Source organism: Eschrichtius robustus, chromosome 10 (genome assembly GCF_028021215.1).
Source record: "Eschrichtius robustus isolate mEscRob2 chromosome 10, mEscRob2.pri, whole genome shotgun sequence".
Classification (NCBI taxonomy): domain Eukaryota; kingdom Metazoa; phylum Chordata; class Mammalia; order Artiodactyla; family Eschrichtiidae; genus Eschrichtius; species Eschrichtius robustus.
In genome coordinates this window covers 613,571-630,366 of record NC_090833.1, presented here as the reverse complement: position 1 = coordinate 630,366, position 16,796 = coordinate 613,571, and the positions used below count along the sequence as shown (strand labels likewise).

At 43.2% G+C, this 16,796-nt stretch overlaps 2 pseudogenes; one reads left to right on the top strand and one right to left on the bottom strand.

Moving 5' to 3' along the window:
- Nucleotides 1-12,951: 12,951 nt before the first annotated feature.
- Nucleotides 12,952-13,299, bottom strand: LOC137770666 (large ribosomal subunit protein eL30 pseudogene; annotated as a pseudogene).
- A 627-nt stretch (nucleotides 13,300-13,926) lies between these two features.
- LOC137770465 (kinetochore-associated protein DSN1 homolog pseudogene) lies at nucleotides 13,927-15,370 on the top strand (annotated as a pseudogene).
- The last annotated feature ends 1,426 nt before the right edge of the window (nucleotides 15,371-16,796 follow it).

Below are 16,796 nucleotides of genomic sequence, written 5' to 3'. Positions count from 1 at the left end.
CTCCACCCAATGAGCTCGTCCAGTGGAATCCCCTAAATGCTGCGGAAGGGGGACTCTCTCAGGGTGACAGCAGTAGGAGGTGGGTCCAAGTCGGGGTCCCTGACCTCCTGGATCCCCCTGCGCTGCCCACCAACCTGCTCCAGGGTGCTGAACTCGGGGGAGGCCTGTGAGTAGGGATGCCTCAGACCGCAGAGGTCCACTGCTTCCCAGGCCTGGGGTGGGGCCTCATGCTTGCCATCCTGGCTTCTCCCCAACCCTGGCTCTGCAGGCTCATGTCTCCCCGAGCAGGACTGCAGGAGCCGTGCTGGCTGCCTGGGGCGGGTGAGCGCCAAGCCTTGGGGCACCTCCTGGGCTGGGCTCCCAAGGGGGGGCGAGGTGGGTTCAGTGCTGTCGCTTGGTGGGCACGCGGGTCAGCATAGCCCCACCCACCCGGGAGGAGGGCGCAGCCTGGGAGGTGGGGGGACAGGAGCACAACTGGGGGGCAACAACATGTCCCGAGAAGAGGGGCCGAGGGGAGGGCGGGTCAGGGTGGAGGCACCGCCAGCGTGGACTGTGCCGGGAGCTCCAGGCCCCCACCGCCGAGCTCAGCCCAACCCCTGTCCTCCCAGAACCTCAAGGACCACGGGGGCTGGTGTCTCTAGAGACCCTGGCAGACCCCCCCCCCCATCCCTGAGGGTCCCGCACGATCAGAGCCACCTCGCCGCCATCCATTCTCTTCGTGGTGGTCATGGTGGTCGGCTGCAGACCTGGATGGGCTGAGGTCTGTCAGGGAGAGGAGCCTATCCCGGCACAGGGAAGCGGCTGACCTGCCGAGCCGGCACGGCACGCGGTCCCTGGGCCCCGACGGGAAGGGTGGGGAGGGGGCACGTCCTGCCCGGAAAGGCTGGCTTCCTCCCAGCTCCAGGGCTCCCTGGGGGCTGCGAGGGATGGCCAGTTTGCACGATGGTTCTAAACCAGGAGCCAGACCTGCAGGTATCCAGCTGAATACACCGAAAAGACAACAGGTTGTCTGGTGATATTGCTCTAACCAATGCGCTCGCTCTTTAGTTTTATGTCATTGGGTCTCTACTTCCCCAGAGGCATTTAACCACTTGCAGCAAGAGGGGTTTGCTACTGCAGACACTTCCTTGCTCAGCAAGTAGGTAATCGCAGGCTCGTGGTTACCCGAAACCACCTTGGCCGATGAGTTAAATGACCGTCACTGAGCTGAAACCGCTTTGGCTCCGGAGTTGGCTCACTCGCCTAGTGTCAGGGAGAGATTCCTCATCATACGTTCATTGGTGCTCACTCCCCTCCGTGGGAGGAAAGCTCTCCCTACAGAGGCAAAGGCAGAATCTCTTCGGCCTGCTGGAAGTTCTTGCTTAAGGCAGTTATAGAGGTTTAATGGGACGGAGCAATGTGAGGCTTCTGTTCAGTTATGTCAGGAGAACAGGACAGTGAATACAGCAGAGCACGCCGTCCTGTGTTCTCCAGCCATCAAGACAACGGGCTGCCCAAGCATAAAGGCCACCCCCCAAACTTCCACATATGAAGGTGAAACCAGGGGGCGCACATAAAGCCTCCACATGAGTGATGGAATCTATGGGTTCCTTCATTGGCGCAGAGGCACTGGCATTACTTAGCCAAGGCTCGGAAATCTTGTTGTTACCCAACAGGAAGTTACCTAGATGTACAGATAAGTCAGCAAGTTTACAGATGACTCAACTTGCATTGCCGGCTCTGTTGAACTTTTCATGCAGATATTCAAAAGATCGTGTTTTCCTATCCCAGGGTTGGGTCAAGTTGAAGCAAGGAATAAATTTAGGTGAGCTTAGCTCCCTAACTCTATAAAATGGGCCTGCAGAACAATTTGGACAGACAGCAGCGTCTGGAACCCCAGTGAAATTACTTATAGGCTGAACCAAAGGGCCATTGCTATGCTGGGCCAGCTGAGGATTCCAGTGGCAAATCGAGCAATCAGAGAGGTTTCCCCCTTTCTTCAGGGACTGGGAAATACGAATGAGGGTGTTGTCCTTCCATAGAAGGGAGGGAGGAACAAGGTGAGGGACTGTATTGAAATAAAGGTATACAGGCCTGGTCCAGACGTTTTGGGAAAGCTGTTGGCCTCAGATGTCCTCTGCTTCAGGTCCTAATGGGCGTTATCTTCAGGTCGCCAGAGAGTGTGCAGGTCCAGTTGGGATTTGGTGCCTCCTTTAGATGTGACACTGAACCCAGGAGTCCCCTCTCTGGAGGTTTGGTGGCACAAGGGTTAGTCAACAGGACTTGATGGGGCCCTTCCGGCGAGGCTGGAGAGAGTCCTTTTGGAGGTGCCTTTTCCAGTACCCAGAATCTCCGGGCTGTGGGCTGTGGTGTTCGGGGTCTTGGTCTTCCGGGAGTGCGCTGCAAAAGGAGTGCTCTGCCAGAGCCTGGTGATTTTCTTTCTTTCTTTTTTAGTTTTGTTTTTTAATTTAATTGAAGTATACTTGATTTACAATGTTGTGTTAGTTTCAGGTGGACAGCAAAGTGATTCGTTACACACACACACACACACACACACACGTTCTTTTCCAGATTCTTTTCCCTTATAGGTTATTATAAAATATTGAGTTGGTTATCTATTTTATGTATAGTAGTGTGTATACGTTAATCCTAACTAGTTATTTTCTTAAACTTTTTTTTTTTTTTGGCCACACCATGTGGCTTGCACGATCTTAGCTCCCCCACCAGGGATCGAACCTGGGCGCTCGGCAGTGAGAGCACAGAGTCCTAACCACTGGACCGCCAGGGAATTGCCCAACTGGTTATTTTCAGTAGAAGCAATGAGGCCTTTACAATGCAGAAGTATTTCTCCCTTTCTCAGCTCGGATCAAAGAAGCAGGAGCCACGTGCTTTGCGTGTCCTGTTCAGGGGCAACAGACTCCATTGAACGTGTGCACATACGTCCACTGTCATGAAGAACAAAAATATTTAATAAGAGTTTCACAACTCTTGAGGGACCAGGTAGGGAGAAAATGTAAGTGCTTCAACCTTTGATGCCAAGATACACTTTACCAAATTGTTTTAAGTTATAGACAGCTTAAAGGAGAGGAGAAAAGGAAAACAAAACATTAAAGCAATTGGTTTTCCATTAGAGTTTTAGAAATTCTTACACAGTTCAGTTGTATGATCTTAGAGTTATAAGAAAGAAAACTGTGTTTCAGAGTACCCGTCAGAGTCCTTTCCATGAATCTCTTTAAAGAGGAACATTTGCAAAAGCATCAGAGTAAAACAGTAACTATAATGACAGAAAGACTTGAAAATGCCCATTATTAAAAATCTGATGAGAATTCGTTATAATGGGAGTGGCAAGGGGATCAGCTTATCTCTATGACATATGTTTAAAGTGGTGAGCGGTTGGAAATTCCCTGGTGGTCCAGTGGTTAGGGCTGGGGCCCGGGTAACTAAGATCCTGCAAGCCATGCAGCACGACCAAAAAAACCAAAAAACAAAAACAAACCAAAAATCATGACCAATAACATTATATCAGGACATCTCAGAATTTAGCAATTTCATATGATTTTTGAGCACATGCTAATATGTACTTACACAACTATAAGGTTAAAAGATTCTGTATTCCTTCTTATTTAGAAGCCTATTACAAGCTTCCCATGTAATCTAGCTCATCAAATAAGCCTGATTAGTTAAGCATTTTACCAGGTGAGGGACAAATCCTTTGAGATTCTCCAGGGGCCCTCTGGAAGAGCCCAGTTAGTGCAAGGTCAGCAAGACTTCATTTAGAACTTGATTTGGGGGAAGTTTGTCAAAAGTAACAAAAGGTTTTGGACATTTGACCAAACAGGACCACAGATCATTATGAAATGATACTTAATTATCGGTCTGACCAAAGTAACAATAAAAGATTTCAAAGGCAAATACAAGAGGTTACATAGTCGTAAGCAAAACTTAGCTCTTTTAATATTGAAAAGAGGACTTCCCTGGTGGCGCAGTGATTAAGAATCCGCCTGCCAATGCAGGGGACACGCGTTCGAGCCCTGGTCTGGGAAGGTCCCACATGCCGTGGAGCAACTAAGCCCGTGAGCCACAACTACTGAAGCCCGCGAGCCTAGAGCCCGTGCTCTGCAACGAGAGAAGCCACTGCAATGAGAAGCCACTGCAATGAGAAGCCTGCGCACCACAAGGAAGAGTAGTCCCCGCTCAAGGCAACTAGAGAAAGCCCGCGCACAGCAATGAAGACCCAACCCAGCCAAAAATAAATAAATTAATTAATTAAAAAAAAAATATTGAGAAGACTGTTTTCTTTAGTAATGAAAGGCCTGAATAAGACAACGTAAGCATAGGAAATAATTTTGTTAAAACACAAATCTTTGCTTTCTAAGCAGATTACTTTAAAAAAAGGTAAAGAAAAATCCTTCATAATCTCCCATGAGAAGCAGACCAATATCCCAAGAAAACCTTGTCCTTTTAGTAAATGAAAGAAAATTGTTTTAGTTTTACCTAAGTACACTACTGATTTTTAGTTTTTATAAATTTATTTATTTTAATTTATTTATTTTTGGATGCATTGGGTCTTCGTTGCAGTGCACAGGCTTCTCATTGTGGTGGCTTCTCGTTGCGGAGTCTTCTCGTTGCGGAGCACAGGCTCTAGGCGCATGGGCTTCAGTAGTTGTGGCGCGTGGGCTTAGTTGCTCCGTGGCATGTGGGATCTTCCCGGACCAGGGCTCAAACCCGTGTCCCCTGCGTTGACAGGCGGATTCTTAACCACTGTGCCACCAGGGGAGTCCTGCTCCAGTTAACTTAAAATCTATAATTAGGGGTTAAGCACTTGGACCCTAAAGAGGGTTCAATTTTATTTTATTTTTATTTATTTTTTATTAAAGATTTTTTTTTTTGATGTGAACCATTTTGAAGTCTTTATTGAATTTGTTACAATATTGCCTCTGTTTTATGTTTTGGTTTTTTCGTCCCGAGGCATGTGGGATCTTAGCTACCTGCCCACGTCTTGAACCTGCACCCCCTGCATTGGAAGGTGAAGCCTCAACCACTGGACCGCCAGAGAAGTCCCCCTGAGGGTCCGATTTTAAAGGGGCAGGTTTTCACAGGGGAGGGGAGAGGAAGAAACAAAGGGGGCGGAGTCTGAGACAAAGGGGGCGGAAAAGACACACAAGATGGTGCCAGAGACAAAGAAGTTGGGGGGGGCTTCCCTAGTGGCGCAGTGGTTGAGAGTCTGCCTTCCGGTGCAGGAAACATGGGTTCGGGCCCTGGTCTGGGAGGATCCCACATGCCGCGGAGCCCGTGAGCCACAATCACTGAGCCTGCGCGTCTGGAGCCTGTGCTCTGCAACAAGAGAGGCCGCGACAGTGAGAGGCCCGCGCACCGCGATGAAGAGCGGCCCCCACTTGCCGCAACTAGAGAAAAGCCCTCGCACAGAAACGAAGACCCAACACAGCCATAAATAAATAAATAAAATAAAAATAAAAAAAAAAAGAAGTTGGGGGAGGGGAACTCAAGGAACACAAGGCTTCAGAAACTGTTTTGTTCTTTTCAAGTTTTTTAGTTGTTTTGGCCAATTTAGAAATGGTATCTTGCAAAGAGGAAATTTTAGACTTTCGTGCACATTTGGAAGCTTCCAGGTACCAATGAAAATAAATATCCCATTCTTCTTGTTTAATTTTACAACCACATGGAACTTCCCTGGTGGCGAAGGGGTTAAAAATCCGCTGGCCAATGCAGGGGACACGGGTTTGATCCCTGGTCCGGGAAGATCGCACATGCCGTGGAGCAACTAAGCCAGCGGGCCACAACTACTGAGCCTGCACTCTAGAGCCCACGAGCCACAACTACTGAGCCCACATGCCACAACTGCTGAAGCCCGTGCGCCTAGAGCCCGTGCTCCACAAAAAGAGAAACCATCACAATGAGAAGCCTGTGCACTGCAACGAAGAGTAGCCCCCCTCGCCATAACTAGAGAAAGCCCGCGCAGCAACGGAGACCCAATGCAGCCAAAAATAAATAAATTAATTTTAAAAATAATAAATTAAATAAGATAAAATTTTAGAACCACAGTTCTCCAATTTAATCTTAAGAAAAACAAGTTTGGGAAGATTGAAAGTTCCCTGTAATGGCCATGATAATTCTGGATTACTTTTAGTTGGTTCAGCCCACTTAGTTAAAAATGAGCATGTCAGGGGAAAGAGAAATGAGCATGTCAGGGTCCATAGCTTCCAAACATGAACCTGCCAGAGTCCCTGAGGGAGGGCTGCCCTCAGAGCATTTAGATGACCAGGATCCCTTTTCCTTACGTTCTCCTGGAAACCCAAGAAAGTTGCTGGAGTCCTAGCCCAGATTCCAAAAGGAATAAAGCAAATTATGGGATTCCAGTTAGCTCGATCCCCTTCACTCTTGCACACTCCAGAAAACAACTGAGTACTCACCAAGGGCGAAACCTTGAACCAGAAAGGATGAAACCTCTCCCCTGAAAGGACAAAGCCTTTCCAGATCCCGAAAAAAGCCAGAGAACTCAAAACGCAAAAAGAGCAGTTTGGAATCCAAGAAGAGACTCAGGGAAGTGATGAGCATGTAGGGCTCACAGTGTGGGTACCTCGCTCAATTCCCGGGCCCGTCATCTCTTGGGGTTCGCCTCCTTCAGATCCCACTTCTGACACCCTATAAATATATCAACTTTAATAAATGGTAGCCAGTTATTTTATCAGCGAAAGCGAGTTTATTCGGGAATAGCAGAGGAATTGCAATTTGGGATATGGAAACTATGGCAGACAAAAAAGCCAAATCCAGAGAACAAGGAGGGGGAACTTGCTTTTATAGGGAAAAGGGGGAGTAGGGAGGGGCTGTGATAACCAAAGATTCCATTGGAGGAGCTGGGGGTTCAGTGGAGGCTTCCCATCGACTGAGCCCCTGCAGTCTCTGATTGGCTGGTCTGTCGGGGGTGGAGGGAAGTTTCCTTCCTCCTGACTGATGGTAAGTAGAGGCACCTTCCTGTCCAAGATGTAGGCGGAAATCTCTTCCTGTTTGGGGTAACTGACATGCATATTCGTGGAGAGAGCTCCCTACAGACCCGTCCTGACTCCAACTTTAACTGAGCGTTCTGTAATTAATTCCACAACTTAAACTTCTTTTTGTGACTTTATTTTGTGCCTTTTAGTTGTCCAGTTTTTTCTATGCTTCTTTTTTCTTACTTCTCACTTCTTTTTGTAGTGGTACCCTCCAATGCCCAGTGTTCCATTTTTCTCCTTAACTGGTTGGCAGTTATACCACGAACACCTAATCTAACTCATCTTATATCCTCACTGGAGCAGTGAAGGGACTTTCCATCACATGGGCTCCCATTTAGCCCTCTCCAACCTAAGGGCTATTCTTGTCCAAGTACTTTAACTCTGTCCCTTTGTTTCAACCCTGCATATCAGATATTATTATTATATTTCATTTGTATTGATTTTGATATTTTATTTTATTGATTTATTTATGAACTAGTTCCTTCTTTTTCAGATGCTCTATAATCAGTGTTCCAGGTTGTGTATGTGCCTGTGGACTGTTCTGGGCTCTCTATTGCCTTTTGTGGATCAGTTTGTTTTCCCTGGGCCAAGATCATGCTGTCCTGATAGTTACAGCTTTATAAGTCTGCAGAAGCCATAATAGCTAGCGGGATATCATTATTCTTGAAGAGTCATGTAGCTCTTCTTGGGCTTGTTTTTAATTTGATTTTGTCAAATTCTTTGAAAAACCTTTTAGGATTTGATCAGAATTGCATTGACTCTACAAATCAGTTTGGGGAATAATGATCCCTTTGCACTACCGTACACTTATTAAGGGCTGATTTAATGTTTTTCAGTAAAGTTTGTAATTTGCTGCAGACAGGTCTTGCTCGTTTTTGTTAGATTTATTCTCAGAAGCAATACGTTTTTTGGTTGGTATTGTAAAGGGTTACTATTGTGTAATATAACATATGTCAAGAAACGTGTATAAAACAAAATATATATTTAAAGTTTTATGGGAATTCTCTGGCCGTCCAGCGCACTCGGTGTTTTCACTGCCGTGGCCCAGGTTCAATCCCTGGTAGGGGAACTAAGATCCTGCAAGCCATGTGGTATGGCAAAAAATATATATAAATAAATACATAAATAAAATTAAAAAGTTTTACTGTAAAGCAAGCACTCATGTGCTCACCATCTAGGTCAAGAAACAGGACGTGGTCAGTCTCCTAGGAGCCCCTAGCCTCCCCTCTACTCACTGGCTCCCACCCCCACCCCTCCCTGGTGCCTCTCCCCCATCCCACTCGATAACCACCCAAATTTCAAGATAATTACCACCTTGGTGTTTTTTGTTTTTTGTTTTTAATATTTATTTATTTGGTTGCACTGGGTCTTCGTTGCGGTATTCGGGATCTTCATTGTGGCATGCGGGATTTTTAGTCGTGGCATGTGTGATCTAGTTCCCTGAGCAGGGATCGAGCCCAGGCCCCCTGCATTGGGAGCATGGAGTCTTAACCAGTGGACCACCAGGGAAGTCCCGATAATTTATTGACTTTTAGTAAATTTGCAGAACTGTGCAAATATCACCACAATTCAGGTTTAGAATATTTCCATCATCCAGAAAGATCCATCCTGCTCATTTTCCATGAACCCCTGTTTCTACCCGTTTCTCAGACAACCACTAATCCTCTTTCTGCCTCTATAGGTTTGCCTTTTTAAGAAAGAATTTCAGGGGGCTTCCCTGGTGGTCCAGAGGTCAAGACTTTGCCTTCCAATGCAAGGGGTGAGGGTTTGATCCCTGGCTGGGGAGCTAAGAACCCACATGCCTCGCAGCCGAAAATCAAAAAAAACATAAAACAGAAGCAATATTGTAACAAATTCAATAAAGACTTTAAAAATGGTCCACATCCCCAAAAAAAATCTTAAATAAAAAATAAAAAAGCATTTCATACAAATGGAATCTTTTGTAGCTTTTTGCATCTGACTTCTTTCACTTAGCACGTTTTTGAGGTTCACCCATGCCCTAGGACATATCGGCAGTTGGTGTCTTTCTTTCTATTGCTAAATAGTACTCCATTAAATGGATCAAAGGCATTTCGTTTACTCATTCACCAGTTAATGGACATTTGGATTGTTTCCATTTTTTGGCTCTTATGCATAAATGGTGCAAGGAACATTTGCCAAAAATTTCTTTGTATGGACATGTGTTTTTATTTATCCTGAATCAATACCAAGGAGTGGAATTGCTGAGTCATATAAAAAAATTTTTTTAATTTAATTTTTAAAGAAACTGCCAAACTGCTTTCCAAAGTGGCTGCACCATTTTTCATTCCACCAGCAGTGTATGAGGGTCACAGTTTCTTCACATCCCTGCCAAACTTGTTACTGACAGTCTTTTTTATTACAGCGATACTAATGTGTGGTTTTACTTTGCATTTCCCTAATAACTAACGGTGCTGGGCATTTTTCCATGTGCTTATCAGCCATTTCTATTATTCGAGTTGTTTGTCTTATTATTGAGTTGATCTTTATATATTTGGGCTATAAGTCTTTTATCAATATACAATATGCAAATATATATTTTCTCCCAGTCTATAGGTTGTTTTTAATTTTCATGATTTAAAAATATATTTTTTGTTTTTAAAATATTTTTATTGAAATATAGTTGATTTACAATGTTACATTAGTTTCAGATGTACAAAAAAGTGATTCAATTATATATATATATGTGTGTGTGTGTGTATATATGTATATATATTCTTTTTTTACATTCTCTTCCACTATGGGTGATTACAAGATAGTGAGTATAGTTCCCTTAAAAAACGTCTTTTGAAGTGCAAAAGGTTTTTTTTTTTTTTTTTAGTTTTTAATTTTTATGAAGTCAAATGTCTTTTTTCTGGAATGGATCATGCCTTTGATGTATCTAAGAACTCTGCTTAATCCAGGATCATAAAGGTTTTTCTATGTTTTTTTTAAAAATAATTGTATTTATTTATATATTTATTTTTGGCTGAATTGGGTCTTTGTTGCTGCATGTGGGGTTTCTCTAGTTGCAGTGAGTGGGGGCTACTCTTTGTTGCAGTGTGCAGGCTTCTCATTGTGGTGGCTTCTCTTGTTGCGGAGCACGGGCTTTAGGTGCCCGGCTCAGTAGTGTGGCTCGCAGGCTCTAGAGCACGGGTTCAGTAGTTGTGGCGCACGAGCTTAATTGCTCCGCAGCATGTGGGATCTTCCCAGACCAGGGCTCGAACCCTGTGTCCCTGCATTGGCAGGCGGATTCTTAAGCACTGCACCACCTGGGAAGTCCTATTCTATGTTTTATTCTAAATGGTTTTATGTTTTTAGCTCTTATATTTAGGTCTATGAACCATTTTTGTACTAATTTTTGTACATGCTGTGAGATGAGGGTCTAAATTAATCTTTTTACACTTCAATATCCAATTGTCCCAGCACCAGTTTTTGAAAAGATTATCCTTTCCTCATTGACTTGCCTTGACCCCTGTGTCAGTTAGGGTCCGACCAGAGAAAAAAAATCAGTGAGAGATATATTTTAAGGAATTTCTAGAAATCAGTTTACAAGACTGTAGGGGCTAACTAGGCAAGTTAAAAAAATCTTAGGGCCGGAGTTGGAAATGGCAGGCTGAACCTCTGTCATGAGTTATCCATAGATAGAGTTTCTTCTTCAGGGAAGGTTCAGCTGTGCTCTTAAGGCCTTTCAGTGGATTGAATTAGGCCCACCCAGGTCATGTAGGATATTTTCCTTTACCTAAAGTCAAATGAGTATGGACTTCATCTACAAAATGCCTCCACAGAAATACCTAGGTCAGGTTTTGCTTGAATAACATTTTAAACTGTCTGTCACAACACCTCTGTAAAAAATTAACAGATTTGTACAGATTTGTTTCTGGACTTTCAATTCTGTTCCATTGATCTATATGTCTGTCCTTATGCCAGGACCACATTCTTTTGATTTATGGTCAGCTTTATGGTCAGTTTTGCAATTGGGAAATGTGTGTCTTTCAACTTTGTTCTTAGTTTTCAAGATTTTTGTTGTTGTTGTTGTTGTTCTGGGTCCTTTGCCTTTCTATATAATTTTTAAGATCAGCTTGTCAATTTCTGGGGGGGGAAAAAAAAGATTTCCTGGTCTTGATGGAAATTGCATTGACTCTATAGATCAAGGTGCAGAGAACTGCCGTCTTAACAATATTTAATCACGCTTAGAATTGCTTTTCAATTATTTAGGTCTTCTTTAGTTTCTCTTAGCAATGTTTGTAGTTTTCAGGGTGCAAGTCTTGCACTTCTTTTCTTCAATGTATTCCTGAGTACTTTATTCTTTTTGATGCTCTTGCAAGTGAAATTGCTTTGCTAATGTCATTTTCAGGTTGTTCATTGCTCGTGTGTAGAAATAAAATTGAATTTTGTATATTAATCTTGGATCCTGTGACCCGTGGAACTCATTTATTGGTCCTAGTGATTTTGTGTGAATTCCTTAGGATTTTAAACATGTAGGATCATGTTTCTGTGAATAGAGTTTCATTTCTTCCTTTCCAGTCTCTATGCCTTTTATTTCTTTTTGCTGCCTGATTGTACTGGCTAGAACTTTCAGTACAATGTTGAGTAGAAGTGGTGTTCCTGATCTTAGGAGCAAAGCACTGAGTCTTTGACCATTTAAGTAGGATGTTAGCTGTAGATTTTCTTGTAGATGCTCTTCATCAGTTTGAAAAACTTACCTTATATTTTTTGAGTATTCAGGGTTTTTATCATGAGTAAGGGTTGGATTTTGTCAGATATTTTTACTTCATATATTGAGAGGATCATGTGGTTTATGTTCTTTATTTATTAATATGATGTATTACATCAATTGATTTTCAGATGTTGAACCAACCTTGCGTTCTAGGATTAAATTCCATTTGGTCATGGAGCATAACCCTTTTTATACGTTGCTTATTCAGTTTGTTAATATTTTGTTGAGGACTTCTGCATCTATATTTAGGAGGGATATTGGTCTAAATTTTTGTTTTCTTATGATGTCTTCATCTGGCCTTGGTATCAGGATAATTGTACTAGTTTTCTATTAATGCCATAACAAATTACCGCAAACTTAGTGGCTTAAAACAACACGAATTTATCATCCTACAGTTCTGTGGGTCTGAAGTCCACATTGGGTCAAAGTAGCTGAAATCAAGGTATCAGCAGTGTTGGGGTTCCTTCTCGAGGCTTTGGGGAGAGTTTGTTTCCTTGTCTTTTCTGGCTTCTAGAGGCTGCCTGCCTTCCTTGGCTCATGGTCCCCTTTCTCCTTTTCAAAGCCAACAACATGTATCCCTCTGACCCATCTACTGTCATCACATCTCTCTCTGACCACAGCCAAGAAAATTTCTCTTATTTTAAGTGGTCATTTGCTAGATTGGCTCCACCTGGATAATTCAGGATACTCTCTCTATCTCAAGGTCCATATCCTTAATTACGTCTGCAAAGTCCCTGAGTTAGTTTTAGTAATTTGTGTCTTTCTATAAATTTCTAAGAATTTATCCAGTTCATGTAAGTTGTCTAATTTATTGAGATAAAGTTTTTATAGTAAACCCTTATAATCTTTGTAGAAAAAATTGTTTCAATTTGTTTTTATGTTGCACCTAGTATAGCCTTCTAGATGTACTGTCAGATTCTAGCCTTTCACAGTTGAGCTATCTTAGGAATCTTTGTAAATTGACGCATGTACAAATTCTGTACTTTCTATTTCTGCAAAAAAGACTGTTGGTAAGTTTGATTCATGTAATTTGATTATATTGAATCTGTAGGTTACTTTTAGGGTACACTGACATCTTAACAATATCAAGTCTTCTAATCCATGAATGCAGGATTTATTTCCATTTATGTAGGTCTTCTTTAGTTTCTATCAGCATGTTTTTTATTTTTTTATAAATATTTTTTGGGTTTTTTGTTTCTTTTTTTTTTCCTGGGCCAGTTTTATTAAAGAAAAATTGTTCATGATTTACTCTTCACCAGTCCGTTCTGGAGTGCTTCTAATGATATCAGAGTCACCTGGATCAATGATAGACAGTGTGCATACTCTGTAGTATTTTCCACATGCTGTGTCCAATTCAATATTATTGCCACTGTAGTGATGGACACCAGTTTTGGCCAACATGGCATAACACTCTATATCAGATTTCCTCAAGGCTGGGCAGTTGTTGGCAAGGATGACCAGTTTTGCTCTGCCTTGTCTGATCATTTTCAGAGTCTGCTTGTACCCCAGCAGGTACTTTCCACTTTTCACAATGATTTGGAGCCTAGAGTTGATCGACCCCAGCGACTTTTTCGTCTTCTTCGTGGCCAGCATCTTGCCTTAGGAGCAGGACTCCCCCAGCCCAGAGCAGCCACCAGGATGGCTGGGGAGCAAGACAACTTCGGCTTATTTTAAAATCGCGTGGTTTGTTCTCTTGTTGTTGAGGTTTTTGTTTTTTGTTTTTTTAATGTTTATTTATTTTGGCTGCACTGGGTCTTAGTTGTGGCACATGGGATCTTCGTTGCGGCATGCGGACTCTTAGTTGTGGCATGCATGCGGGATCTATTTCCCCGACTAGGGATTGAACCCGGGCCCCCTGCACTGGGAATGCAGAGTCTTACCCACTGGGCCACCAGGGAAGTCCCTCTTGTTGTTGAGTTTTAATAGATCTTTGTTTGTTTTGGATAACTGTTCTTTATCAGATATGTCTTTTGCCAATATTTTCTCAGTTTGTATCTTGTCTTTTTATTCTCTTGACGGTGCCTTTCCCAGAGCAGAAGTTATTCATTTTAATGAAGTCCAGCTTATCAATTATTTCTTTCATGGATCGTGCCTTTGGTTTTGTATCTCAAAAGTCATCGCCCACCCAAAGGTCATCTAGATTTCCTGCTATGTTATCTTGCAGAAGTTTTATAGTTTTGCATTTTATATTGAGGTCTGATCCATTTTCAGTTAATTTTTATGAAGGGTGTAAGGTTTGTGTCTAGATTAATTTTTTATTAGTTTTTATTGGTGTATAGTTGCTTTATAATGTTGTGTTAGTTTCTTGCTGTACAACAAAGTGAATCAGTCATACATATACATATATCCCCTTTTTTTTAGATTTCCTTCCCATTTAGGTCACCACAGAGCATTGAGTAGACTTCCCTGTGCTATACAGTAGCTTCTCACTAGTTATCTATTTTATACATAGTAGTGTATATATGTCAGTCCCAATCTCCCAATTCATCCCACTCCCCCAGATTAATTTTTTGCACGTGGATGCCCAGTTGCTCTAGGACCAGAATCTTGTGGATTTTTTATTTCATTTGTTGAGCTTTTTTTTAATATAAATTTACTTATTTATTTTCTTTTTGGCTGCGTTGGGTCTTCGTTGCTGCGCGCGGGCTTTCTCTAGTTGCGGCGAGCAGGGGCAACTCTACATTGAGGTGCACGGGCATCTCATCACGGTGGCTTCTTTTGTTGCGGAGCACAGGCTCTAGGTGCGCGGGCTTCAGTAGTTGTGGCGCGCGGGCTTAGTTGCTACGTGGCACGTGGGATCTTCCCAGACCAGGGCTCGAACCTGTGTCCCCTGAATTGGCAGGCGGATTCTTAACGACTGCGCCACCAGGGAAGCCCTGTTGTGCTTTTTAACTCCAGATTTTTCCATTTGGTTATTTTTTGTCTTGCAATTCTTTATTGCAAAAAGCCATTATTTTCAGTCTTGAACGTTTTAGAACCTAAGCGTCTTCTCTTTCTGAAGAATTGAAATATTTGCAGACAAATATTTGCAGAAAGTGATGGAAGTCTACAAAAATATTTTGAAGATCCAAAGGAAAAGCCTCAGACTTGCCTCTGGAGACACCGGTGGCTGAGATGAAGGATTGCACAGCAAAGTTTTCTGTAGAATGCCAGACTTGGGGCCAGCTCTTGCTGCACTATCAGAATGGATGCATCTTATTACATGATACAAGAGTCAATCGAAGCCAAAATGACAGAGATTGAAGTGGAACCTATGACGTATCTTGATCTTCCCACAAAAGTTCTTCACACAAATCCTGACTACCATAAAAGATTACAGAACCAGAGGAAGGCCTTGGACTGTATGGCAATGGTTATAGAAGAACTGCAATTATCAGTGGGGCAGCTGCAGGCCTTTATGGGCAAAAGTACTCAGTGCTTCCAGAAGGGGTCAGTACAGCTTGGGAAGAGAAGCACCCAACAGCCAGATCCCTCACCGGCTTCAAACTTCCGGAGCCTCAGCTGCAAGCCCGCCCACCACATGTTGCTCTGGGTCTTGTCAGTGACCTTCTGCAGCTTTTCTGTTACAAGATGCTCAAGAGGAGAGGAATGGCAGACTTCCCAGTGCCTGGTGACTGCCTGGCGTCTGAGCTGGGATTCTCCACCCTCTCGCCTTTGGAGGTGACTGGGTGGCTATGGGGTTCCTTGATTTTTTTCTAGAAGTGATGGGAACTGTCGACTTAGCAACACGCACACCGTGAGAGTTGCGAGTGAAGTTTATTTGGGGCGCAATGCGGACTGCAGCCCGGGAGACAGCGTCCCAGATCGCTCTGAGAAACTGCTCCACAGAGGCAGGGGGAGGTCAGTATAGATGTGACCTGGGTGAAGGCGGAGTACATGCGATCACGCGCATAGTTTTGACAGAAGGTTTCTGCTAGTCTCGTGCAGGTCCCTGCCAGTCGTGCGGAGCAGGCGTCGCCATGAAGGATTTTAGTGCGTGTCTAGATACGAGGGGATACAAGAATTGGGCTCATAAAATTGTCTCCTGAAAATATCCACCTATCGGAAGACCTGTTCTGCCAGTTTTACCCAGAGCCCAGAGGGCCTCAGTTCAGCTCTCCACCTGAACTCCTTTCTGGGGGCGTTGAAGGTCAGCAGCTGCGGCAACACATGACTGAATCCTTGTACAGGTAGATGGCAAGTGCCAATGGTGAGTGCCAATTTGTAGTTGACAGAACGTTGTAGGAACACTTTTCCCAGGAATGTACAAAATGCTTGGAACTTTTTTCGGAATTAACCTCAGACCCAGTGGCCCATTCTTTTGAATATCCTTCATGGTCAGAAGTCGTCATCCTGTGAAGAAGTTTTGCAGGTTTTGAAATAATCCAAAGTCACTCAGGACAAGTCTGATAACACATTTGGGCATTTCAAGTTGTAAAGTTATGGGACTAACATTCCAGTGTGTCTCAAAGGTGGCTCCAGGTAGAAGAGTTTTGCATCACTGGGGTATATGCGTCACTCCACAAGATGTCCAAATTGTGGAAACACCGTATGCTCCGTGCCCTGATGTCCACTGTGTGCTGTAGCTTTTAGTTCCAAGTTGACATTCTGAGTCCCAGATCCATGGCAGGAAGGGACCAAGTGCCCTTTTTAACTCTTCTCTGTATGTGTTAATAATCTGCATTACAAATTGCAGAGTATAACTACATAGTTATAAAAACCTATTTTTATTTTAAAGAGCTTTCAAAAATTGAGATATAATTCACATACCATACAGTGTGCACAACTCAGTGGTTTTTAGTATATTCACAAAGTTGTGCAACCATCTCTATAATCTAATTTTGGAACATTTTTGTCACATCAAAAAGAAACCCTGTGCTTCCCCGTTATTCTTACCAACCCCACCCCCAGCCCTAGGCAGTTCATAACAGGATCATACAATATTTGTCCTTTTGTTTGTGTTTGGTAGCTTTTACTTAACATAATATTTTCAAGGTTAATTTTCAAGTACATATCAGTATTTCATTCCTTTTTATGGCTGAATAATATTCTATTGCATATATGTCCCATATTTTGTTTATATCTTCATCAGCTGATGGACATTTCGGTTG